The 22,293-nt window shown below is 42.5% G+C and overlaps 1 protein-coding gene across 1 annotated transcript in view; it reads left to right on the forward strand.

Moving 5' to 3' along the window:
- The window catches only part of clstn2a (calsyntenin 2a), a 318,232-nt gene that overhangs the window by 217,373 nt on the left and 78,566 nt on the right, over positions 1–22,293 (forward strand). The window lies entirely within an intron of this gene.

A 22,293-nucleotide genomic window follows, 5' to 3' on the forward strand; every position in this document is an offset into this window, starting at 1 on the left:
CTTACTTGGTCTGGCCTACATGTGACTCCAGCTTCACAGCAATGTGATTGACTCTTAAATGCCTTATGAAATGACCTAGTAAGCCATGCATTTGTATCAAACTGCTAAAAAGTCTAAAAGAAATGAAACCAGACCACTGGATCGACAACAGCAAACTCAGCCCTGTCGACCCTGCAAAGTTCTCCTTACTAACATCTGGGGGCTGGTGCCAAAATTGGGAGCACTCTCTCACAGACTAGTGAAGCAACAGCGTGACATAGTCATACTCACAAAATTATACCTTACAGATCATGTCCCAGGCACCACCATTACCAACCCTGGCACTAAGCTCTGCAGTCCTGCCATATCCAGTAGTGAATGGTGGTGGACAATTAAACAACTCACTGGAGGAGGAGGCACCACAAATATCCCCATCTCAATGATGGGGGACCCCAGCACAGCAGTGCAGAAGATAAGGCAGAAGCATTCGCAGTATCTTCAGACAGAAATGCCGAGTGGATCATCCATCTCTGCCTCCTCCAGAGGTTCCCAACTTCAAAGATGCCAGTCTTCAGCAAATTTGATTCACTCCACGTGATATCAAGAAATGGCTGAGGGCCCTGACAATATTCCAGCAATAGTATTGAAGACTTGTACCCCTAGCCAAACTGTTCCAGTACAGCTACAACACTCACATCTACCTGGCAATGTGGAAAATTTCCCAGGTATGTCCTGTACACAAAAAGCAGGACAAACCCAACTCAGCCAATTACCGCCCCATCAATCTACTCTCGATCATCAATAAAGTGGTGAAAGGGGTCATCAACAGTGCTATCAAGTGGTACTTGCTTACTGACACCCAGTTTGGGTTCTGCCAGGGCCACTCAGCTCCTGACCTCATTACAGCCTTAGTTTAAACATGGACTAAAGAGCTGAACTCCAGAGATGAGGTGAGAGTGACTGCCCTTGACATCAAGGCCGCATTTGACCAAGTGTAGCTGTTATGAAAGCATGATAATTTTCATATTTTTTTCTGGTTTAGTGTTAAGTGGGTTTATGGGGGGTTGTATTGCTTTGTCAGTGTGTGTGACTTAAATACATCTTGTAGCCAAGCAGACTACAGGTTGAAGTAATCAAAAGAAATAAGGTGTAGAAGTGAAATATGTTAATGAGTAAACATGGTTGGGGTCTTCACGTGTAAGGTGTAAATGGAATTTGTATTTGTAGAAAGATGAAGGGGGATTTGGTTTTCAAAGGGATCTCTGTCTGCTTACAAATAGCCAGACAAACAAGCTGAGACATATAAATACAGAATTACCTGGAAAAACTCAGCAGGTCAGGCAGCATCGGCGGAGAAGAAAAGAGTTGACGTTTCGAGTCCTCATGACCCTTCGACAGAACTTGAGTTCGAGTCCAGGAAAGAGCTGAAATATAAGCTGGTTTAAGGTGTGTGTGTGGGGGGCGGAGAGATAGAGAGACAGAGAGGTGGAGGGGGTTGGTGTGGTTGTAGCGACAAACAAGCAGTGATAGAAGCAGATCATCAAAAGATGTCAACAACAATAGTACAATAGAACACATAGGTGTTAAAGTTAAAGTTGGTGATATTATCTAAACGAATGTGCTAATTAAGAATGGATGGTAGGGCATTCAAGGTATAGCTCTAGTGGGTTTTTTTTTTATTTTATATAATGGAAATAGGTGGGAAAAGGAAAATCTTTATAATTTATTGGGAAAAAAAAGAAGGGGGAAACAGAAAGGGGGTGGGGATGGGGGAGGGGACTCACGACCTAAAGTTGTTGAATTCAATATTCAGTCCGGAAGGCTGTAAAGTCCCTAGTCGGAAGATGAGGTGTTGTTCCTCCAGTTTGCGTTGGGCTTCACTGGAACAATGCAGCAAGCCAAGGACAGACATGTGGGCAAGAGAGCAGGGTGGAGTGTTAAAATGGCAAGCGACAGGGAGGTTTGGGTCATTCTTGCGGACAGACCGCAGGTGTTCTGCAAAGCGGTCGCCCAGTTTACGTTTGGTCTCTCCTCTACATTGGAGAGACCAAACGTAAACTGGGCGACCGCTTTGCAGAACACCTGCGGTCTGTCCGCAAGAATGACCCAAACCTCCCTGTCGCTTGCCATTTTAACACTCCACCCTGCTCTCTTGCCCACATGTCTGTCCTTGGCTTGCTGCATTGTTCCAGTGAAGCCCAACGCAAACTGGAGGAACAACACCTCATCTTCCGACTAGGGACTTTACAGCCTTCCGGACTGAATATTGAATTCAACAACTTTAGGTCGTGAGTCCCCTCCCCCATCCCCACCCCCTTTCTGTTTCCCCCTTCTTTTTTTTCCCAATAAATTATAAAGATTTTCCTTTTCCCACCTATTTCCATTATATAAAATAAAAAAAAACCCACTAGAGCTATACCTTGAATGCCCTACCATTCATTCTTAATTAGCACATTCGTTTAGATAATATCACCAACTTTAACTTTAACACCTATGTGTTCTATTGTACTATTGTTGTTGACATCTTTTGATGATCTGCTTCTATCACTGCTTGTTTGTCGCTACAACCACACCAACCCCCTCCACCTCTCTGTCTCTCTATCTCTCCGCCCCCCACACACACACCTTAAACCAGCTTATATTTCAGCTCTTTCCTGGACTCGAACTCAAGTTCTGTCGAAGGGTCATGAGGACTCGAAACGTCAACTCTTTTCTTCTCCGCCGATGCTGCCTGACCTGCTGAGTTTTTCCAGGTAATTCTGTTTTTGTTTTGGATTTCCAGCATCCGCAGTTTTTTTGTTTTTATCTTTGAGACATATAAATACCTGGAAAAACTCAGCAGGTCTGGCAGCATCTGCAGAGAGGAACACAGTTAACATTTCGAGTCCGTATGACACTTCAACAGAACCAAGTAAAAATAGAAAAGAGGTGAAATATAACCTGGTTTAAGGGGGGCGGGGGGTGGTGGTAGAGCTGTATAGAGGGCCAGTGATAGGTGGAGATAGCCAAAAGATGTCAAAGACAAAAGGACAAAAAGGTGGTGATATTATCTCAGGAATGTGCTAATTAAGGGTAGAAAGCAGGACAAGCAAGGTACAGATAGCCCTAGTGGGGGTGGGGTGGGGTGAAGGGAAGGGGTCGAAATAGGCTAAAAGGTAGAGATAAAACAACGGATGGAAATACATTTAAAAATAATGGAAATAGCTGGAAAAAGAAAAATCTTCCGACTAGGCACTTTACAGCCTTCTGGACTGAATATTGAGTTCAACAATTTGAGATAATGAACTCTTTCCTCCATCCCCAACCCCTTTCCAATCCTCCCCCCCTTTTTTTTCTTTTTCCAATAATTTACATAGATTTTTCTTTTCCCACCTGCAGTTGTCAGCGAACATCCCCACTTCTGACCTTATGATGGAAGGAAGGTCAATGATGAAGCAGCTGAAGATGGTTGGGCCTAGGGCAGGGCATTGTGTTTAATTTGCTAGATCAGTTTAAAATTTTTTTTACTGTTTCCTTAACAAGGGTGTAACCGGAAGCCAGATTAATTAGGGGTTTTAGGAGTTATTATAGTAGTAATTTGTAGAGCTATAAATGTACCTGAAACCTTTTCTTTTGTTAATGGATGTTTAATTTAGATTTTTTTTTAAACGTCTGGAGTCTTGGTGGACTTATTACTTCTGAATTCAGGGCACACATCTCAAAATAAATACAAATTGCAAAACAATTTTGATAGCATGATCAAGTTTCCCTCGTGGATTTGTTCCGCCTGGCACACATCATCTGCCATGTCATAACAGTGGCATCAAAGAGCCCTAGCAAAACTGGAGTCAATGGGACTTAGGGGGAAAACTCTCCGTTGGTTGAAGTCATACCTAGCACAAAGCAAGATGGTTGTGGTTGTTGGAAGTCAATCATCTCCGTTCCAGAACATCACTGCAGGAGTTCCTCAGGGTCACAGGCCCAACCATCTTCAACTGCTTCATCATTGACCTTCCTTCCATCATAAGGTCAGAAGTGGGGATGTTCGAAGATGATTGCACAATGTTCAGCTCTATTCGTGACTCCTCAGATACTGAAACATTCGTGCCACATAAGTGCTAGGCAATGACCATCTCAAACAAGAGAGAAGCTAACCATCACCGCTTGACATTTAATGGTATTACCATCACTGATTCCCCCACTGTCAACATCCTGGGGGTTACTGTTGACCAGAAATTGAACTGGACAAGTCATATAAAAACTGTGGCCACAAGATAAGGTCAGAGGCTAGGAATCCTGTGGCGAGTGGACTCATCTCCTGATTCCCCAAAGCCTGTCCACCAGGCACAAGTTAGGATTGTGATGGAATACTCTCCACTTGCCTGTTGAGTGCAGCTCCAACAACACTGAAGAAGCTTGACACCATACAGCACAAAGCAGCCCACTTGATTGGCACCCCATCCACAAACATTCACTTCCCTCCACCATCGACACACAGTAGCAGCAGTTTGTACCACCTACAAGATGCACCACAGGAACTCACCAAGCCTCCTTAGACAACACCTTCCAAATCCACAACCACAACCATCTAGAAGGACAACAGCAGCCGAACCCTAACCCTGCAAATTCTTCTCCAAGCCACTCACCATCCTGACTTGAACTATATCACTGGTCTTTCACTGTCGCTGGGTCAAAATCCTGGAACTCCTTCCCTAACAGTGGGTTTACCTACAGCACATGGACTGCAGCAATTCAAAAAGGCGGCTCACCATCACCTTCTCAAGGGCAGTTAAGGATGAGAAGTAAATGCTCACATCCCACGAATGAATAAAAAAAAGAGACCTTGAACTGGTGGGAAATAGACTGATGCATTGGTGTCATCTTGCATCTGTAGTGTGGAGAAGGCATCAATTTGGCACGTCTTATTAGAGAGGTTTGAGCTTGTGCGTTGTCTTTCAAAGCTGCCAATTAAACACCCAATCCCTAGAGTTCAGGATCCAGAAACAGCCCCAACCTCTGTTTCTGGTCCCCAGAGGGAACATCTAGCTGCCAACCATTTTGTGGTGTGAGAACTGAGATCATAAACTCAATTTGAGGACAATCATATATATGTGCCTATTGCATCACATTTTCTGACAGTACATTGATGCTTCAGCATCTGTGCCACAATGTTGCCTCTTTTAAACTGTATAATTATCATAGAATTATACAGCGCAGGAGTCAACTATTCCTTCAATCGTGCTTATGTCAGCTCTTTGTAAGTGCTATCCAATTGGTATCTCATCCTATAACCCAGCAAAGTATTCAGTTTCAAGCATATATGCAATTCCATTGAGGAATTTGGCACAATGTTCTGTTATTTCATAAGTCCCCAATGAGAATATTCAATGTGTGCAGATAGAAGTGTCTTAAATAAAGTGAAGGAAGAAGCACACAGAAGGCCAATAATATAAAATAATATTTTATGGCAGGCTGTATTTGAGCACTCTGATTAAGACCATTTTGTCAACTGCTAAAATAACTGATTCATGTGATTCAGTTTCCATTTCGGTGTGCGCTATTGCCTCAGGCTGGATTTTGCACAGTGAAATACTAGCAACAGATTTGTTACTTTAAATTCATGAGCTTTTAGATAAATCTAAGATCATTATTTTATTATGATTTACAGTATTTCATCTAATGACTGCTAACTTCATATTTATGTATCAGAGTTGAAATCTGTGATTGCTGCCTCTATTTGAACATTCAGGAAGCACTGTGGTGTATAAATATTATGGGGAGGTGATTTATCATTTTGAGGATACTTCGGGCACATGGTGGGTGAAGCGAACCCATTGCCTGCAGGAGATCCATTTTTGTGATCAGATCTCATTTAAGTAAAACCATCGAGCTGCTCATTGCTCACTGCTGATTCAGGGAAGGTAAGGGGGCAGTAGAAAATCCAGCAATTCCTTCATGGAAGTGAGTTGGCAGGGACATCTTAAATGAAGGGTCAATCAATACACGTAAGGGTGTGGAGTTGACCAGTAGCAGGCAGAAAATTATTTATGGAGCATTTGTGCTCTTCTTGGCCCAACAAAAGTAGTTTTTTTAAATTGTTAACATCATATTTTTGAAGCAGACTTGCACAGTTTTGTCCATTATCAACATCCTGAGGATTACGATTGAGCAGAAACTGAGTTTGACAAGTCGTACAAATATTGTGGTTACAAGAGCAGGTCAGAGGCTGGGAATTCTGTGGAGAGTAACTCACTCCCCATAGCTAGTCCAACATCTACAAGGCACAAGTTAGGAGCCTGGATGAGTGCAGCCCCAACAAGGAAGCTCGACATCCTCCAGGACAAAGCAGGCTACTTGACTGGCATTCCATCCACCATCTTTAACATTCAAGCTTTCCACCACCGACTCAAATGTCAGCAGTGTGTGCATATACAAGATGCACTGCAGCGACTTGCCAAGACTCCTTCGACAGCACCTTCCAAACCCCCGATCTCTGCCACCTAGAAGGACAAGGGAATTATATGCATGGGAACACCACCTCCTTCAAGTTCCCCTCCAAGTCACATAACCATTCTGGCTTGGAACTACATCACTGCTCCTTCACTGTTGTAGGGTCAAAATCCTGGAACCCCCTTCCTAACAGCACTGTGGGTGTACCTATACCATAGGGACTATAGCAGTTCAAGAAGGCACTCATGACCACCTTCTCAAGGGCAATTAAGGATGGGCAATAAATGCTAGCCCAGCCAGCAAAGCCCACATCCCATGAACGAACAAAAAAAGGTTGCAGAGGGGTCCTAAGTAAGTCATAGAAGTCTGACTCAATATATGAAGCTTGTTTCTGGCAGGCTAGCTGGCTGCCTAAATCAAGGTCCCCTTGAAAATCACGACACCCAGAGCACAGATGGAAACTTGACATAAAATATTTCTTCCAACTTTTGTCTCACTTCCATTCCATAACTTCTCGGGGGAAAAATGGCTGCAGTGAGGTGAAAATTGTTTCCACTTCTCACTTCAAATCTGAGCTAAGAATTCTGTATTTGGCCCTTATGTCACATTCAAACAATACACAACCTAATCAGTTCTTGTTTTGTTTTTTTGGCTCCCATACTCTGCAGTCTGCCTTATTAATGCTACTGGCTAGATTTCAGAACATCAAGGGTAGTATGAAAACAACTGCACACCTACAGTTATGACTTTCATTTTCTGGCCAACAAATGGAGAAAGCTGATCGATTGGTTGTCAGCTGTGCAAATGCCAAAATATCATTGCTGGACCCTTTTCATTTGTGGTCACTCTGGTTCTGCTGCAGTTGGAGTGGGGAGGAGGAATCAAGTTCCCAGAGGCAATAGCACTAACTCATTTACCTTCAAGTTGTAGTCGAAGCCAGGACTGTTCCCAGTGCTGTAATGTAAAATAAAAACAAAAAACAGAACTCTGAAGAAGTCATACGGATTCAAAATGTTAACTCTATTTCTCCCTCCCATAGATGCTGTCTGATCTGAGTTTTTCCAGCATTTTCAGTGTTTATTTCAGATTTCCAGCATCCACAGCGTTTTGCTTTTATTATTATGCTGTAGTGCAAATGTAGCAATAGTGGGATGATGGTATTAAATGCAAAGATATTGGTACCAGCTGTAAGGATCCCCATGGTGAAATAACCTGCTGACATGTGCTGGGCCATGAAGAATGGTGACTTGGGTGGAAGCACCATTGTAATTATTTGCTTTACCGTCTTAAACATGAGACAGAACTTTCACCTCGGCAGGCAGGCGCACACTCGACCCGCTCGAGCGTGAATTGACGCACGTTGGTGTTGGCCGAGCGTGCCGATGTCAACGCACAGTCGCTCAGTAGCTGGGTTGGCAGGTGCGCATCGGAGCCAGCAGCGTGCCCGCCATCAATTAAAAGCCCTGTTAAGGCCATTAAGTTAGCAATTAATGCAAACTTTTCGCCAAGAGACCTTTGCATTTTTTTGGAAACCTCATCGACAGGTGGGATGAGGTTTCCAAAAGCAAAAAAAGAAATAAAAACTTTATTTTTTTCATTAAAAACATGGCCCAGCTTGTGTGACGGAGTTACATGAGGGGTCATGTTTTATTACATTTTTATGCTCTTTATTTTTTTAATATCTCTGCATCGCCCTGAGGCAGCTCCATACCTCAGGGAGATTGAAGCGCTCTTTCACGCACATGCACGAAGCTCGTGCTCATCCTCCCCACCGCTCCCCACACAGGCAGTGCTCAGCGCTACCACTCGCATATCACGCTGGGCAGGCCTTAATTGACCCACCAGTGTGAAATCACAGTGTGGTGCCAATGCGGTCAGTGGTTGGCTTCCTGCCCGCTCCCACCGATCCTGCACGCCAAGGGCAAAATTCTGCCCATGGAGTAGAAAGGAAATTATTGGTTGCAACAAGTGAAGAAGCTGCTGTGGGAACAAAATTGACTTTATCACCAGAGCCAGAACTTATTTTGTTTTCAATATGTGAAACAGTTCTATTGTCAAAGATGCTTTTAATTCAGTTTAAGGGTACTGATGCTTGCTTTGGCAGCATGAGAACAATTTGATAGTCAGTTTGATGCTGTTATAGATTAACTTGATGTGAAACAGTTTGAGTAAACTGATAATTCTTGGTAATGAATTGGGTGTTTATTATGGCTAGTAGTGACTGGTGGTAAGAATTCAGGCCTGACCTTTACTGTAGACTTCGGGACTCTGATGTTGGGGAGAAAAACGGGTCCCTAGCCCGCACTTGCCACCAGTCGGACAGGCTCAACAATTTCCCTGCAGGTGCCCTCCATGCCACACCCTCCCCCTCAGCCAGGACAGAGAACAGCGGGAGACTCATGATGCTCCCAGTCCAATCTGAAGGCTGGCAGCACTGAAGCCTGAGTCATACTGAGAGGTCACTGCTGAAGCTGACAGAAGATCTTGAGGGCTTGGAAGGGTCAATTTTCAAAAAAAGTGAATAATTCAGGGGGCCAAGGAAACCCCTCCCAGGCGATGATTGGGAACACGGGGGCTACCTTTTCTGCCCACAGCCCTCTCTTTGTGCCTTGGATGGCTCCCCCACCTCCTCTCAGCCCTGGCTACCACAGGGAAGCCGCCTCAATAAGCTGATGGCAATCCCTCGCGTGGGAAGCCACTCCACTGTCGGCAAAATACCACTAACACCATAAAATGTGCATTAATAAGGCTTTTAACTATGCAAATCATTTTCCCATCTCCTCAGAGCAGGCAGTCAACCTGTATTACAGCCCACCACTGGGAAAATGTCCTGGTACTGCATCTAGAGTCTTCTCGGCATAGGTCCCCCCATTTATCGCCCCAGCCTGTCCCCCGGGGGCTGGTAAATTTCTGCCCATGTTTTCTGTTGAGATAGATTAATGAAAATGGCACTAGCCATTTAATAGTGATCAGCAGATTTCTAAATTGTAAGCTCCATTTCTCTTCTTGAGAAGAGTCCCACTATTCAACACATCTATTAGCTGTGAAATTGGACACAGGGATCCACACAAGAGCTGTCAAACTGTATACTTGTATAAAGCTGGACTGACTTCAGCATTTCTCCTCTCCCTGCCAAAATGAGATTGAGCATTTGGTTACTGTGAAGTACTCCATCTATTGGCTGGTTGAGAGACCTGGAAAGCTTGTCTCTACAGGACAACACAGCCTGAAAGCCAATAATTGAAGCCTTAGCTAGATCCACTGGTTTATCAGCAAACAATGCTATATTTTGAAATGAAAGAAACAATTTTTAAAAATTTGACTTTGTAATTAAATTTTCATATAACATTTTCTTAGAGGATTGTAACTTAATGTTTGCACTGTACCTAAATTCATTGCAGGACTTAAATTATCTTTAGTGTGGCCTATATATAGAGATATATAGGCCACATCCCCCCTGTGCCATTACATCTCCTTTATACCATTTTCCTTTTGCTAAGTATTAACCAGCATTATATTGTTCATTGTTCTTAGAATAACAAGCATTTCATGCAAAACCACATTTGTTTATGAACAATTCAGATTCATTATTTAGTTCCCAAAAAAACTCAATCTGACAAATTTTGAACATAATTAATTACAAAAGGTATTAATCAATGCAATGTATGAAGGCTGATGAAGCATTTGCAACTCAAACTGTTGATTCTATTTCAACTCATTCTAATAAAAATGGCTCGATTTTTAATCTTGTAATTGGAATCCTTTTTTCAAATTGTCTTTTGAGTGCCTGGTGCTTTTCTATTAAAAAATATCTTCCTTTTAATGTTGTTTCATGCTGTATAATTTTGTTGGATGTAGGAGCCAGTAACGATTAATTATTCAAATCTCTGATAATTGCTGGATTAACACAGCAGTGGTGTAAAAAGGAGAATCCCAAGAGTGATGTGTGATTTTGCAGGACAGTAAATGAATCAAATTCAGGCAGTCGTAAACTGAGCCCCCACCGGAATAAGATCCAGAGCTCAAAACTGCATTGAATTCAGGATGTAATTAGTCAGGTGCAGCTCAAAGGATTCAGATGGAGAGATTAAAATCATGGAGCTGATGAAGTTAGCCAGCTCTATCCAGTTAAATAATACATCTGCGGAGAGGAACAGAGTTAACGTTTCGAGTCGTATGACTCATCTGTTGAAGAGTCATACGGACTCAAAACGTTAACTCTGTTGCTCTCCGCAGATGCTGCCAGACCTGCTGAGTTTTTCCAGGTATTTTTATTTTTGTTTTGGATTTCCAGCATCCACAGATTTTTTTTGCTTTTAAATAGATGAACTGCTGTGTCTGAACTATGTAGGCTAATGCTGAATACCTGACCTAAAAAAAACACTAGAACTGCAATACCAATAAAATTGTGCATAAATAACATTCCAATGGGATTAATATAAACACAACATAAAGAAGATGAGTTTAAATCTGGTGAAATGTATAAATAACGTTTATATCAGAAATTCTGGCTTGTATCCATGTCACAAACTGAAAATGCTAACTGCAATGTAGATAATTGCTGACAATTAGATTATAGAGTAAAAGTTCAAGCTGGTAAAGAAGCACCTTCATTGCTCTCCCTCTCCATTCCCTAGTTCTCTCTCCCTCTACCCCTCTCCTCTCTAAATAGGCTTTGTCATTTAATGATTGTATAAATACAACATCAAAGAAAACTGGCTATTGGGAAATGTTTAAAAACAATACTTTGAGTAATTAACTGATGGCTTCAATTTACTGCAGTTTTGTGATCTACCATTGGACATGGGAACATTTACTCTGGTGCATTGTGTTTAATTTGATGTACCACCAGATGAAAGAACTTAAATTTTATGGAAAGACTTCATGTAGTTGCATTATGTGTGGAGTGTCAATGTCAACATTTTAACAGCTACAAAATATCTTCAACAAAAGGATAAAATGGAATATAAGGGGTTTTGTGCTCGAGAACCAGCCAGTTGACATGGCGATAATGTGGCTGTCTTAAAATGGCAATGCAATTTTACAATTAAATGGGAATTCTGGTTAATTCTACATAAGTCCGCAATTATATAAATTCACTAAAAAGTGATAATTGATTAATCTGGTAAAAGAGTTGTAAAGAGAAGAAAAAAACAAAAAAACTGCGGATGCTGGAAATCCAAAACAAAAACAGAATTACCTGGAAAAACTCAGCAGGTCTGGCAGCATCGGCGGAGAAGAAAAGAGTTGACGTTTCGAGTCCTCATGACCCTTCCACAGAACTTGGGAGTCGAAGGGTCATGAGGACTCGAAACGTCAACTCTTTTCTTCTCCGCCGATGCTGCCAGACCTGCTGAGTTTTTCCAGGTAATTCTGTTTTTGTTTTGTAAAGAGAAGATATGTTTATAACAAATCAACAACATTCTTTTACCATAATATAAGCTACTTGGCAGAGTCAGGGCAAAGCTTAAGGTGTATATTAAAATACATATTTTTATGTTGTATAAAATATTTTTAATCTCTGAGCCATTCAATGGTATAGGCAAGAGTTTTAATAATTTCAGCACTGGAGGCCGTTTATGTTGATAACTTTTCAGGTGTATCTAACTTAATGAATGAATATTTTGCAGAAAGACAATCTTTTCCCTGAAAAGGCAAGCTATATTTGATGGTTCTTTTTCCATGCGAAATAGTTTTACGTTTGTTAGTCATACTGGATTAACTGTGTGGCATTAAAAATGTTAATGCAAGCAGCAACAACTCATTTTTATATATGGGTTGTAAAGAAGCAAAATATCCCAAGGCACTTCATAGAGCATTAACAAACATAATTTTTCATGTCCCGCATAGAGAGATATTAGGACAGATGGCCCAAAGCTTGGTCAAATAGATACGTTTTAAACAATGTGTTAAAGGAGGAGAGAGTTAGAGAAATGGAGAGGCTTAGAGAGGGACATCTAAAGCTTAGGGCCTCAGTAGCTGAAGCCATCTATGGTGAATGAAGAGTATTGAGGATGCTCAAGAGGCCAGAATTGGAAGAGCGCAGATATCTCAGAGGGTTGTAGGACTGGACGAAATAACACGGATAAGGAAGGGTGAGGCCATAGTGGAATTTGAAAACAAGGCTGGAAATTCTAAAATCAAGGCGTTGCTAGACTGGGAACCAGTGTTAGCTCAGCAAACACAGCAATTATTGTCAAAAGGGGCATGTGGCAAGTTAGGGTACATGTAGTGGAGATAAAAACAAAAAAACTGCGGATGCTGGAAATCAAAAACAAAAACAAAAACAGAATTACCTGGAAAAACTCAGCAGGTCTGGCAGCATCGGCGAAGGGTCATGAGGACTCGAAACGTCAACTCTTTTCTTCTCCGTCGATGCTGTCAGACCTGCTGAGTTTTTCCAGGTAATTCTGTTTTTGTTTTTGTACATATAGTGGAGGTTTGAATGAATTCAAGTTTATAGAGGGTGCAAGGCCAACCAAGAGGGCATTGGGAACATCTAGAGGGAACAAGGAGCATGGATGAGGATCTTGACATTAGAGGAGCTGAAGCAGTGGTAGAGATATGAGATATTAAGTGGTCCTGGTGATGGAGTGGAAATGAGGTTGCAAGTTCAGCTCAGGGTCAATGTTGGTTCAGCCTCAGACAGAAAGAGAGAGAAACATGGAATTTGTGGTGGGGACTGAATATACTGGCTTTGGTCTTTGCAATATTTAATGGAGGAAAGCTCTGCTCATCGTGCTGGATGTTGAACAAGTAATGTGAAATCAAAGGCAGTGAAGGGGTCAAGTTGGGCAACGGTAAGGTAAAATCTGTGCTGTCATGGATACAATTCCTATATGGTGTGTCATAGTAATTCTAATCACTGTATCAGTAGATTCCTTATTTCAAATGTGCCATATTTTAAGGGAATCATAGATATACTTACAGGAAGTGAGATTGGGTGTGAGTCAGGCAATGTCCATTTTAGCAGTTGCTTACAGATGCCTGAGGAAAAATGCCTCTCGATTTAATATAAAGATTGAGGTAGAGCTGAAGGGCATAAAAAGAAAGTTAGGAAAGGAGTGAGAAATGCAGTTTTCATTTTTTGATTCTTTATTCAATTACTAACAAAGAAGTACAGCCAGACAAGAACTCTAACATGGTAAATTCACCACATCACCACCTTGCTTACTGTTTTTTGTACAAAGAAGGTAAGGGATCTTTACCATGGAATAGCAGCTGTTTAACAAATTCAAAATATGGTATGTTATAGTTTCTGCAGTGATATAGTGCATGGCAGGGGCCGGTTAGCTCAATGACTAGTGTGTAATTCAGAATAATGTCAAAAATGTGGGTTCAATCCTTGTTCCAGTTGAAGTGACTTGGGAGCTGACTTCTTACCTGCTCCGTGCTTGATGTGGAGTGGGTGCCCTTCAAGCTGTATAACCAATTATCTTCCTAATAGAGAGAGATGCCTATGGTCCCTCGTGGGCTATGGCTATTCGCCTGCCTATCTACCTGTAGTGCTTTGGCAGACTGACAGCTTTGTAATGAACATAAATAATTCAAATCAACTACTGGATAGGTACCAAAACAGTTTCTCAATATGCCAAGAAACTTGCTTGTAGCCTCCCCTATTAATTTGGAGTAAACACATCAGCCAATGTGATACTGAGCCATGTAGGTTCCAGCTTCAATCCCCGTTCTCTTTTTTTGATTCATTCATGGGACATAAGTGTCCCTGGCAAGGCTAGGATTTTTTTCCCATCCTTAACTGAATTAGCCGATCTTAACTGGGACAGCAACAGAGAGGCTGTGACTGGCATCACCATCCAACCACTAGAAAAGGGGGAAAGTGATTCAGGAACACTCACATCTGATTGCTGTTCCGACACAGCCTGTAATGCTTCTATGTTTAAAATTTCTGGATGCCAATCGTGGCTTTCTGTGCACTCAATGGTTACACGATAAGATACCAGAAAGCTGCTGGACTCTGTCTAATGGCACTCTGTCATATTTCAGGAAATTTGTTTTAAAAAATAAAGACTATCTTTTGTTTCCTTACCAAATGGGGCAAGCTTCTCTGCAACCTTTCAAGTGTCTGTTTTCTAAATTTTTTGAACACTCTCCAAATTGTGTAGTGTACTCCTACGGGATTAATGTTGCATTGAACTGCTTGTGATAACAGAAATAACTGAGTAAGGACTTTAATTATTGGCGTGAACATCCCAAAGACTTAACTTATGTAGCTGAACACTTATTGTCAGTTAACATGTGATCACACATTAACATGTACTAATACACTGCTCATTTCGAGAGCAGTAGAAATCTGTGGATAGTTTTTCTATTAACTGCGTAGGAATCAGTAGAGCAACTTGAATGTTATTAAACACAGGAGCTCTATAAATGTACATTTATCATTAAATGAGAAAGAAAGCCTAGGGGATGTGTTTTTCCATGCAAAGAAAAAGCCTTAGCTTTGACTTGATTAGTCACTTTTCGTTCATAGAGATCTGCCATTTCACATCTGTCCTTGCACCTGGGACCATGCTGATAATAGGGATTCTCAGGGAAGTACGTATTCATTCCAAAGTGATTTTATTGACATAATGAGAAATTGGTGATCTGGCTCGTTTCTAGATCAGCATCTAGAAATATCTGAGCTTGCGAAAGTTATTGCTGACTGGATACCGCTGGTGGGCTGTCTGGTTTACTTTTTGTGTGTGGTGTGACTTTTCCTAACGAGATTTTCAGGTGCTATATTTAAATATGTTATATTTAAATGTTGCTTGCACTTTGTGAAATGGAAGAGGACAAATGTTGCTGAATCACAGCAGAGTATCACTGTGCACAGGAAATGGATTTTGGATGTGTTTTTATCTTGTTACTACCGGCCAAATTTTGGCCATTTTAAGTAGGCCAGATGAGTTTTATAGTCGTCTTATGAGAGAACCATAATTGGCTGATTGAACACCTGTGAGGCGGACACACTTACACAACCATTTTGATTAAAGCTCAGAAAGTGCACAAGTTAATACCTTTTGAGAACAGCAATTTGAGAACAATACGTCAAGGAGTTGGAAGACTGAAAAGTCATACTGTAACACATCTTGGAGGATCAGCAAAATCTATGGATTCTATGTCTACTTGTCTGCTAAGTATTGAAATTATTTGTGACTTTCACACATCTCACATTGCGTGTTAGAGTGGAGTTTGTTGTCCTGAATTGGTCTTAATAGAAACATACAAATACACTATCTCTCACAGAGATCTATGATTTAATCACTAATGTGAGGAATAAGAATCTCCCATGAGTCTTCAAGTGCAGTGGCTAAATCATTAGATATCTTGGGCAAGATTTTCCTGGTGTCGGGGAGGAGATGGGGTGGGGGAGTGGGGTGGCAGAAAATAGCGGGGAGTTGACTCTGGATAGCTCCCCGACACAGTTCTGCTACTCGAGAGCTTTGCCAATGGTGGGAGCAGATGCAGATTGGCTGCCTGCCAGTCAGAGGTGGGCAGCCAATTTAAATAATTATAGGCCCTATTGAAGGCGATTTTCCCAACCCACTAACATTATGCAGCTTCATGAAGGCAGCTGTCATGGGGTCATTGGAGCTGAAGGGACCAAAAAAGGGACCAGAGGCAGGGAAGGCCGCCACCTCCAGTATCAATGGGCCATTTAGCTTGGCCTAAATAGCCAAGTGGTTATGGTACTGGGTTTGTAACCCCATGATCAAGAGTTCAAATCTCACAATGGCAAACTATGAAACAATGTAACTTCATCTGAAACAGATGGAAACAGGTTTACTCAAAAGAGTATCAATGGGCCATCTAGAGGTGCCTGCCTGTTAGGCCCTTCTGATTTTAAATTTTGTACTTACCTCTCTAAGAGCCCTTGTGGTCATACATGGGTTAACTGTAGATCTCTATTGAATCTTAGAGCCATTTACAAATATACTGTAAAGGGTACAGGCTAGGAGCTGCCTCCATGCTTGCTGGTATGCATGGCACAGTCCAACACTAGCCTGACTCTGGGTGCAGGCCATGTGCCTCTTACAACAGTTTGTGGGTAGTACTGTACTCAGTCCCACATTAACTCTATATGTGCCAGACCTTTATACTACAACGGTTAACTCTTGCCCCTTCTGTCCATTAGACTACACCAAAAGCACTAGACATTGTTAGTTCTTATATTGTGTTCACACTTACTTTGTGATTTTTCACATGCATGTCTCAGTGATTGGTTCCTTCAGGCATGCCTATTCACTTATTGTTTGTGTTGGTTTAAAATTTAGTGGGGTTCATAATGCATATCACTTGTAATTTGATGGCCTCTATCTTAAGACAGTGGCAGTTGGTTCTGCTGATTCCATAGCAACCCAAAGGTTGATCTTAGTTACCAGTTGCCTTTATTTGATAAATCATCCTCTATATTCCTCAATTTGCAATTTAGTGTGGGTTCTCTTTTGCATTAAAACATTGTTGTTTTGTTGGTTAACGATGTTTGAAACAGATCGTTCCTTCAAAAGTAGCCTCTGGAGTGCAGATTAATGTTGGGCAGTTAAGAGCGGTCTTTCAGTTTGCACCTTACAAGTGACAGTGAGGGAAATGTGTGCGTGCTTAATCACAGGCTGCACATGATACAGGAAGTACTTGTGAACTAGAATATCTTTCATCTCCCCAGACCTCCTTAGTCAGGATACTGGTTTGCAGATGTTTTTAGTTGTCAAATGAAACACTTTCACCCTGATTAAATTTGATACAAGAGAAAGATTTAGTTTCATCCAGTAAGAATCTGGCTACCTGACCAAACATTATTGATCCCTCCTTCCCCAAGAATGTCAAGCCAGACAATTAATGGTGTCATTGCAATAAGATCAGCAATTATACCTTTCCATTTCTCTGAAGGATTCCTGTTCCCAAGTACCTCACTAGCACAAGATAGTTAAGTATTCTGAAATTAATACGAATGCCACAATAGCTCAACTCTCAAATATGGCTCATTAATTCCTGTTTGTGCTGTAGATTTACCAAACAAGTAACAAGTACTTTAACTGGAGCGATACTAATATCTTGTTTTTGTCATGTAGATAAAAGTTAATTATTTCGAAACACGTTTGTATGACAAGTTTCAGGCCTACCTTCAGTATTCTCTCAGGTACAATAATGCTGTTCAAACATGCAAGTGACTTGAGTGTCTTGTGTTCAGGAGGGTTTCTGTGCTGTCCTATATATAATTTTACAACAGCATATCCCTTGTATCCCACACTTTGTGTAGTAGGGAGAAAATTCAATTAGGCCTGTCAGCAGGCATGAAGATGCACAATTGCCCTACTCCTGTGGTAGAACTGATGCAAGCAACATGCAAACTTCATACTGCCTGCTCATCTCCATAATCATGCCATGTGTCCCAGTGTTGCTGAGTGTTGCACACTCAGCAGGATCTGAGGTTCATGTGAGACCCAGCACAATTACAGCTAGCCTGCACTTCTTAAAGCCAGCTGAGCCTCTTAAAAGGGAGGTGCACCCTGGCTGCAGCAGGTAATGGAAGTAGCTGCAGAAAAGTCTCTGCATAGAAAGAAACTGAGCAGTGGAACAGCAAGCCTGGGCAAGCTCCTAGGTTTTCTGATGCAGCACTGGAGGTCTTAGTACAGGAGGTAGAGAGGAGGAGAGAGGTCATCCTTTTGCAGAAGACTTGCAAACACATACAATGAAGGGAATAGAAACAGAGAGCCACAGAGGTCAAAACCAGGAGTCTGGCCCTGAGGACCTGGATATAGTGCCAGAAAAAGCTCGTTGGCCTCACACGAGTGACCAAGATTAGTGAATGCATTTTCAAATACTATTTCCTACCAACTGCACCTCCAACTTCTCATACTGTTCAAAGCACTACATCCCCATCACTCACCCATCAACAATCTCTGGAAATTAGAACTCACACCTAACATTCAGAAGCTTTAACTCACCTTCACGCATTTAGCATTGCTGCAAGACTCACACCCACAACTCGCAGCTTCCACATATCCAGAAATTCAGCTATGACAGGTACATCACCCAAATGTGTTACAACATATTAACTGGCACTCTTTCCCCTATGTTACAGGACAAGATGCCACATAACAGCAGGCAGCAGCAAAGAATTGGAAGGGACAGGCACTCCTGCAAGTCCTGGTACCCTTGGAGGAGATGCTGCTTGGCGCTATTGACAAGAGTTGTCAAGGAAGCCATGGCAACCGGCATCACACTCACCCCAACCTTCATTGTGCATTTATGCTTTCAGATACCCACAAACTGCCACCTCATCTGACAGTACTACCTGAGGGTGAAGGCCCAAAGGAAGAGCACATGGCTGAGGGAAAAACACCATTGCTTGATCTAACATTGGCAGCCACCAGCTCAGATACTGGCACCATGTGCATTCTATAGGATAGAGGTGGGATGATTACAGGGAAATAGTGGGCCTGCAGCCAGGCCAGGCGAAGATGATGGTGTAGTGGTTATCTCAACATACTGGTAATCCAGGGACACAGGCTATGGCATGGGGATATGGGTTCAAACCCCACCAGAGCAGCTGGTGGAACTTAAATTCAATTAATAAATCTGAAATATGAAAGCTAGAGTCTGGAATGGTGACCATGATAACTATAATTGATTGTTATAACAAGCAAATGCCCTTTAGGGAAGGAAGTCTGCTGTCCTTACCTGCTCTGACCTACAAGTGACTCCAGATCCACAGCAATGTGGTTGATTCTTAACCATCCTCTGAAATGGCTTAGCAAGCCATTCAGTTCAAGGGCAGTTAGGGATAGGCAACAAATGCTGACCTTACCAGTAATGACCACATCCCATGAAAGAATAAAGAAAAAAAATGCCAACTTGCCAGAGGAAAGGTCACAGATGGCTCCAACTTGGCATAGGGCTTTGTGCAATTGGAGCCCATCCTTTCCATCATGGAAGTGGCCAGCTCCATCTGAACTTGTGGACCCAGCCATGATGCAGCATCTAATGGCCAATATTTTAACTTCCATTACAAGACATGGCAGAAGCCACCCAATCTCTGAGTGGATGCTCAGGCTGATGTCATGAAATGTCTGCCTTATTGCCATGCGGGCTGAGTCTGCTGCCATCATGACTGCAAATAATCAGTGCTCAAAGGGGCATGCAGGTTCTTGCAGCAGTCGAGCAATCTATGCCACAGCAGATTACTAGGATTGCTGAGATGGTGCCCCAGGGGGAGTAGCAGTGGCTCCATGGTATATTAGCCTACTGTTCTCTCCCAGTGTGATGAAATTCCTGCTCCCCCTCTGCTAGTGGCCCTGCTGTTGCCAGTCAGCCCCACTATGTAGATTGCTGCCACCAATGCCCTTGAAGTTGGGCCCTCGAGGCCCAGAGCTGCTCGAGCTCATCCTGTATGGGCATCAACAGTCTCCAACGCTGAAAGTCAGCAATCTGTCACTAGCCATACAGCAGCCATTGGGGTAGCACTGTGTAGGAGCACTTAGGACAAACAAAGGCAAGGTAAGACCTGGTCTAAGGGAATGCACGATGGTGTTTAGTTGAATATTGTATATCCTATTGAAAGTGTTGTTGGATAAAGTTGATATGGAATGGTTGTTTCCTGTTTTCTTTTGTTTCAGGATTTTAGCCGAAAGGATGCTGCCAGGAAGGGCTGGTTAGCTCAGTTGGCTAGATGGCTGACATGGTTCATAATAACTTCAATAGTAGGGGCTCGATTCCCATTCCAGCTAAGGTAGACTTGGGACCTTCCTCCTCGCCCTGCCCCTGAGAGTGGAAGGCAATGGAAAGCCACCACTGATAAAAACTGCCAAGGAAAACAGCTCAGGATGAAGCATCAGCTGACAATGAGCCAAGGACCTGCCTTCAGGCAGAGCACACATGCTGTAATGGTGGATAACAGAGGGATGAAAAGTGGGAACTAGCACTGATCTTGGGATAGTGTCAGGGGAACTGGAGTCTGAAGAGATGCTTATGGACAACCTATCCAAAGCAATGATGTCCCAGATGCCTCTTCCCTTCCTCTTCCTCCTCCTTCCACTTCCTCCTCTTCCTGAGGTGGCCACCAAAGCCCTTGCGATGGCAAGTTGTGGAGGAAGGAACGGACCACCACAAAGTAGGAAACACCCTCTGGCAAGTATTGGGGGCCTTCCCCTGCGCGATCCAAGCAGTAGAATCATTGTTTCAGGGCTCACTTGTTTGCTCCATGGAATCCCTAGTTGCAATGTGACTGTCATTGTAGGAGCACTGCCCCCATGTGATTGTGGCTGAATGGGAATCATCAGTTCCATGTGCAGCAGGTAACACTCATCGCCAAGCTGCCACTCTCTGGTTCAGTGTGGTGGCTTAATGATGGCTGGAATGGTTGACTGTCACAGGATGAAAGTATTGTGACTTTTGCCAGGATAGCAGTTAATCATCAACATGATGGTCTGGGCATGGCTGCACACTAACTACATGTTCAGGAAGAGGAATCTTTGGCAGTTTCAGTACTGTTTCCCATTGAGATGCGGCAGTCGCTAAGGCACGTGTGTAGTCGATGACTACCTGCACCATTAGGAAAGCCATTATTCTGGCAAAACTACATGACCACTCCTTCTAAAGCTCCAACACCAATCTCTTCTAACTGAAAGAACCTTTTGCCAACTCATCCAACATTGCAATACTTAACACTAATTCTGCAATGGCCAAAAGTACCTCATCTGAAAATTGACTGGTGATGTTTTTAAATAGGGCTGGTGGAGAGCCCTTCATGCGGTCCCATTTCAGCTGTGTGTGTTCAAGACCGGTGGTAGCCGCATTGGTGAAGTCCAAAGTGGCAGGTTAGGTGCCAAATCAGCGTTAGAAGCTGACTGACACCATGATCCACCCACTCTGCATGCTTCTGATGTGCACACAGGATACCTGCGCAATTACCTTTCAAAACATGGCGATAAGCAAGCTCCACATTAAATGAAACTGGGAGCCCCAACCATTTTTTCCATCATTCCGTTCCCTTAGCACAGAAACCAGCAGCAGAATGATTCTTTCACATATGTCCTCACGTGTACTTATCCAACCTTTTGTCATTCACTTACAAATCTCCCATCCTTACAGCGTTAAATGATTGGCTGCATTCATTGATAGCACAACACTAGGGGGAGCACTTCGCACACATGTGCAGTTATCCTGTCAGCGACGTCCTGCCTGGCTGCATCAGGGAACTGATCCTTAATTCTTTAAAGATAAAATAAAAAATAAAATGGCACCATTGGCAGAATTAAGAAACCAGTGGAATCATACATAAAAATAAATAATGAAGTAAGGAAGCTATTTAAAAATCAATAACAAATGAATCTTGGAATTAATCCAGATCGACCTTGGAGCTGGTACTTCTCAGCTCTGCCTCAGACTTTCAATTTATAATCACTTAATGAGTTGGTAAAAATCAATAAAAACAGATTTTTTCTTTTTAAAAAAATTATTCAAAATATATCTCCCCACAGGGGGCTCAGACCCATGACCTGGGATTAAGAGTCCCATTATCTACCAACTTAGCTAGCTGGGCTGTGTTGGAACGCCCGGCACATTGGGCACTAGCAGACTTGGGCTCTGACATTAAAACAAGTTTCTTACACTGTTTTGGTGATATCGCTGCCTTGTTAGCACACGTGCACAATCTGAATCTGCACCTGCACAAATAAGACTTTCAAGCGGTGCCAGGAATTACAGTGAACGTGATTTGTTTTTTGTTAGTAAACTTAAACTATTGTGTATTCATGCATTCTAAGCACCATACTGTAATAACATTGGACCAAGTGAAACCCAAGTAATAGATTTGTTTTTAGAGTGCAGTCATGTCATTATTGCACTCAACTAGCACACCATTGGCCATGAGTCAACTCCCAA

Source organism: Carcharodon carcharias, chromosome 2 (assembly GCF_017639515.1).
Source record: "Carcharodon carcharias isolate sCarCar2 chromosome 2, sCarCar2.pri, whole genome shotgun sequence".
NCBI lineage: Eukaryota > Metazoa > Chordata > Chondrichthyes > Lamniformes > Lamnidae > Carcharodon > Carcharodon carcharias.